Source organism: Theropithecus gelada, chromosome 5, assembly GCF_003255815.1.
Source record: "Theropithecus gelada isolate Dixy chromosome 5, Tgel_1.0, whole genome shotgun sequence".
NCBI lineage: Eukaryota > Metazoa > Chordata > Mammalia > Primates > Cercopithecidae > Theropithecus > Theropithecus gelada.
The window spans coordinates 63,391,328-63,397,327 of record NC_037672.1 but is presented as its reverse complement, the minus strand read 5'-3'; the positions used below and the strand labels follow the sequence as shown (position 1 = coordinate 63,397,327).

Sequence of the window (6,000 nt, the reverse complement as noted above, 5' to 3'; positions counted from 1 at the left end):
CCTTTATGCCTCAGATTCCTTTATCTGTGAAATTTGAATGATAGTAGTAATTAGACCAACCACCTGGGATTACAAAGATTAAATGGATCGATGCATGTAAGTACTGAGAATGACCCAGTACATTGTAAGCACTATGTAGATGCTAGCTACTTAAGATTAACTATAGTAAAATATGATATGTACTATAATGATGCTATTAAAAATGCTGTGGACTAGTAAGTATCAGAAATACTGATACAGATAGAAATAGATACAGATACACACAAAAGATGCTTATGATATTTTGCTAAATGGAAGAAAAGTTGCTTGACGAAACAGTAAGAAAAAGAAAACCAGTGTGAGACAACATAGCAAACGTAAGGAGGCATGTCTGTTCATTTCTGCTTGCCAGCATAATTTCACAAAGTTTAACTCTGACGACGTGCAGCTCTCCGGAAAGATGCTTTGAAGGCAAAGCAAGATAGAGCACATGGCCCCACAGTGTCTCTTGCCTGAGTCACTAAGTTCCTTAAAAGATAAATGACCCTATTCCCTGCCTTTTCTTACACGTAAGGTAACATCTGATGGGGTTAGTGATGACGCCTCTGTAATCTGTAACCAGCTGTACTCTTACACCCAAACTTCGATGTGATTCTCCTTTAATGTAACTTCTGCACACGTTTGATGTGATTTTACACGTACTAAACCTCCACAACCCATATATAAACTGAGCTAAAACACTATTTCAGAGCAGTCTGACAGAACCTCTTTGAAGGACTGTTCTCAGGCTCTAGGCCTCAGTCTATAGTCCTCAGTAAGACTTCTAAATACAACTACCTTTAATTCTTTACAAGCTTGATTTTTTTTTCTTTAGTTGACACCAGAAAGTCTGAGAAAATATACATGGCCACAGTAACTGTTTATCTCTGGGTAGTAGCATTACAGCTGACTCATTTTTCTCTTTTTGTCAAAGTTGTGTTTTCTAAGTAAATTTAAATTTATTGGCTCAATAATTTAAGAATAACTTTACATGACATATAAGAAAGTTTGGTTATGAAAAGGCACCTAGAGCTCAAATGGAGGATTAATTAAGTATGCAGGGCAGGATTCACCAGGAATGTCACCTCTGAGCTAGGTATTAAAGGAATTGATTGGTAGGGCTTTGAAGAGATAAAGATTAGTAGAGATGAGAACAAGCTCCCAGTATCTGATAATATTGGAAAATAATGTATCAAATAGTACATGAGTTAAGTGGGCTGTTAATCCTTTTTTCTTTCTTTCTTTCTTCTTTTTTTTTTTTTTTAAATAGTGACAAGATCTCACTGTGTTGCCCAGACTGGTGTCGAACTCCTCAGCCTCCTCAAGTGCTAGGATTACAGGTGTGAGCCACCACCCGGCCGAGGGGGCCGCTAATCCTCACTGAAGAGGCCATCACTGGACACTGAATATCAGAGTCCATCCTTATTTTTTGCTGTGTTCCTCTTGTTTCTGAGGTATCTAGTGGAAAGTCTGGCTTCTCTGTTTCTCTCTCTCTCATTTCGGAAATCTTATTATGGGATCCTGTCTGTTGAAGGTAACTAGAGATCAGTTTAAGTCTTCTCTGTGCTGGAGCTTACAGAATAGATGCTGATTCTATTGCCTGCTTTCCCAGATACTGACAGGTAATAAGAGGGCCAAGTAGACCCCTCTATCATGGATTGGAGCCATGTAAAAAACCCTCAGAGCTGACTCTTTCCTAGGAAGTGAGAGGTATGGGTAGACATGCATCTTTTCCAATTCTTCCTGTGCCTCACTTCAGTCTTCAGGACTCCAAGAAGGTAGGGCCAGCAAACACAGGGCCCTTGAGCATTATTTCAGATCCTTTGTGTAACCAGCCCACACCTGAGCCTTTTGTCACTGGAAAGCTCCATTGGGCAGCAATGACTGGAGAATGTCTCCAATTTATTCAAACATGTTTCTAGAGAGAAGACGGTGGTGGGGAGAAAAGCACTTCCTTCCTCTCTCTACTTCCTGTCTCTTCCTAACCTCCTCTGCTTTAATTTCTGGCTAACCTCTGCAATGTTGACATGAAAAAGAAAAGTCTTTGCACTGTTTAGTCTACTTTGAATTTTTTCAATATGGGGACCTTCCCAGGCCACCAGGCAACAAACTGTCCGTTCTTGATTTTCTCCTCTCTCTCTTCTGGGTATTGAGTATGTAGTTTGACTGGACCAGGTGCTGCCAAAAACTTCTTGGGAAGCCCAAGGCTTCCCAGAATCTAGAATCCACCCAGAGAAAGTCCCTGTGAGGAAACTTCACAGATTTTTCTCTGGTTACATCTCTTGGAACACTGCACTTGCCCGGCTTTTCCTGCACTGCTTTTCTTGGCTTCCTCAGTGTGATGGTCCTGTCTTCTTTCTTCAGGAAAAACAGGCTCCCTGGCCTTCCCTTTCCCAGATATGAAGGAAAGATGCCAGAACCATACAATGTTGGTTTCAGTACCACCAACTTGCTGTGTAACTTTGGGCAAATTACTTAGCCTTGCTGATCCATCATTTCCTTTTGTTTCTAAGATAGGAGTAATAATTTATTCAATTCATAGTGCCAGGAAGACCGAGGTGCCTGGAAGGAGAGAATGCTTAGATCTGCCGTGGAAGAGACAAGGAATTAGATGAGGAAACACAAGTAAAGGACTTAACACAGTATCTGAAACATGTAGTCATTGGCTATTATTGACATCTTCCCCCAATTTCCCAGTCTCTTTTGCTGTATGAAGTATATGCATAAGATCTTTTTTATTTTGAAAGACTTAATCATTATGGGAAAATTGACGAAGGCCTCAAGTTCTGTATAATCATGTGGAACTTTCACAACTTAACCAACTACACCACATTCTTGACCTCTCTTGCAGGCAGGGAGAATTCAGCTGCCTTTGGACTTTGGCTTTATGACCTCACATGCTCTTCTCAGCCAACTGACCTAAAGAGCCAGTAGGCATTGACTTGCATTCTTTCAGAGGTCCTCTTGTTTCAATAATAACGGGCACCATTTCTTAACACTCACTATAAGCAATTCATATATTTTATCTCATTTTGACTTTATAACAACACCATGAGGCAGGTAACCTTATCCCAATTTACTAGTCTGGAAAGAGGCTCAGAAAGGTTAAGACCACTCTAGACATAGTTCTGGAGCCACAAAACGAACTGAGATTTCTATACAGTAGGTCCAAAATCTATAAGCTTGACTCTCTCACTATGGGACTGTGATACAGCAGTAGCAACAGTTGCAAAGCTCTTTACTTTAGAGGCCCATTTCTCAGGTGCTGGAGTTGGGAAGTAGGTCTGAACACTTGGATTCTCATAAATTCTCTGGCTTCACACCCTGAGCAACTTCACCACACATCACTGGCATCCAACGGCCAGTGATACTGAAGTCTAAATAAGTCTCTCAGAAGCTTACATGTCAATAATATAAAGTCATTTAGCACAGGACAGAAGCCACCTTGATAGAGCAAAGCCAATATCTTTCAATCTGACAAGACTGAAAAGATATTGGTCAGGAGGCTCTGGTCAGGATGGCTCTCAGACCAGAAGGTAACTTCTTCTTGCTGAGCACTGTACTATACAAAGTTCAAAACTATAGACTGTGCCACAGCAGGGCACAGGTGCAAGAGCAGAGTTGGAGCCCTGAATAAACAGCTCACCATTGCTTACAGAATTTCCCTGGTTCTGTGTTTCCCCCTTTAGTTTTTGGTGGGAAGGATGTGACTTTTTCTTCTTTTTCTGCAGCAGTAGCAGTACTGAAACCACTCAGCAATGAGGATTTGGCAGTTTCTAAGGGTCTTGTCGTTGGTGGGTACAGTTTGAGTTGAAGTGACTGCAGACATGCAGACAAACACACAGAGATAGAGGTTCAGCAGGGCTTGGGCCTAAGCCCTGGGGAAAGCTACAGTTTCTTCAGTGGGAGAGGAGTAGGAGCCAACAGAGCAAATGGAAGGAAGAGCAGGAAGATGATGCCGCACTCCGGAGGAGCAGCAGCAGAGTTGCTCTCTGTACCTGCAAGCCAATGGAGAAGTTTATCATAAGGCAGTAATAAACTAATAACACACCACTGACGAGTGACATATAGCAATAGTGGCAACTGTTGAAGGCCTACTGTGTGCTCAGTATCATGCTACATGCTTTAGAGAAGCCCTTAGGGCACAGTGGAGTTAGAAGTATAAAAAAAAAATAAAAGAAAAGAAATAGGTCATTTATCCTAACTCTTACAGCAACTAGCTTTGAGAAAGTGAGCAGCTTATTCAATCTCTCTGAGTATTAATTTCATCTGAAAAATTGGAGTAATAATATCCATATTACTCATTCAGCCTATCAATGTGAACTGAAGCCCTACTGCACTAATCTAAAAGCTACATATACATGTAAAAATTTACTGCCTGTTCGGCTGGTTGCAGTGGCTCTTGCCTGTAATCGAAGCACTTTGGGAGGCTGAGGTGGGTGGATCACTTGAGGTCAGGAGTTCAAGACCAGCCTGACCAACATGGTGAAACCTAGTCTTTACTGAAAATACAAAAATTAGCCGGGCATGGTGGCACACACTAGTAATCCCAGCTACTCGGGAGGCTGAGGCAGGAGAATTGCTTGAACCTGGGAGGCGGAGGTTGCTGTGAGCCTAGATAATGCCACTGCACTCTAGCCTGGGTGACAGAGTGAGACTCCATCTCAAAAAAAAGAAAAAAAAAATTCAGTGCCGTTTTCATGGAACTTACAGTCTATAATAAAGATAAGAATGATCAATTATATTAAATACCTGGGATTTGGCATTTATTTCATTTAATCTTCACAGTAATCCTATGTTTAGTGTGCTCTTTTCACGTCAACATTTTCTGCTGTTGTTAAATGTTAAATGAAAATAAGCCAAGGCAGATCTGAGAAACTATTGAGTACTAGGTTCGTCTTAATTGCAAAAGTTAAGTGGCCATAGCTGATGGTTATGTATAATTAGTTAGTTTGAGAATGTGGGGTATATATTTCATATTCAAAAGCGAACTCATGCTTCTGTCAGTCAATATTTAGGGTCCACCATTATTCTTAGCATCTAGTCCAACGCCTGGTACGTATTAGGTCATCAATATATAATTGTTAAATTGAGTACTTATTATATGCCAGACATCACTTATTCCGCAAATAGCATTTTATCTGATCTTTGTTCTTAGAAATTATGTAAGGGCCTCTGGAAGAAACAGTAAGATTCTGGCCTACTAAGCTTTAGTGTGCTGTGTCAATAGAAATGGAGTCAGGGAACCGTTGGTCAAAACCAGTCTTAGATGAAGAGTTTTTTCCCTTCTCTGACATAACCCCTCTATTTCTACTCTGAACTCATCTTTTATTACCCAGGACATTGCTAATAAGGATGGGTAGTCCTAGGGTTCTGCCCTTGCATTTCTGCTATACTAGAAAATACTTGGATTTTTGAGTCTTTAAATCACAGTTCCAGAACTTACTAACTGGGTAATTTTTGTGAAGTTGCTTACTCTTAATTTCTCAGTTTCTTCTTCTATAAAATTGAGATAATGCCAACTTCCATGGTCAAGAAGATTAAATTAAAATGCTGTATCCAACAATACCTAAGACAATGAATAAAAGGATAGGAAGCTAGAAACAGGGGTAGTTACATTTACAGTAAAGCTAGTTGGATAGGAAATGTAGAAGGTTCTTGGTGCTCCACAGATGTCCCTGACACTCAGCATTTCCTATGTGCTGACTCTCCTTACTGCAAGTGCTGGTGACCCTGCTGCAGCCTTTATCTGTCTGTGGGAGCTGCCTTGGCCCACACTTGGGTCAGAAAAGAAGTGTCAGGGAGTAACACCCCTGGGGCGGCCCTCAACCAGTGACAGAGGGAGGCCATGGATAAATGCCACGGGCTCTTGCCTCCCAAGTGAGACAACTCTGAGGCGTGATCTATGCTGCCCCTGAGACCCCCCAGGAATTCTGAGCCCCAGCTGCCCGCAGTGACAACTGACTCACAACACACCCTGTA

The 6,000-nt window shown here is 41.4% G+C and overlaps 1 pseudogene; it reads right to left on the bottom strand.

Moving 5' to 3' along the window:
- Window positions 1–3,906: 3,906 nt before the first annotated feature.
- LOC112624307 overlaps window positions 3,907–6,000 on the bottom strand; it is a 29,448-nt pseudogene continuing 27,354 nt past the window's right edge.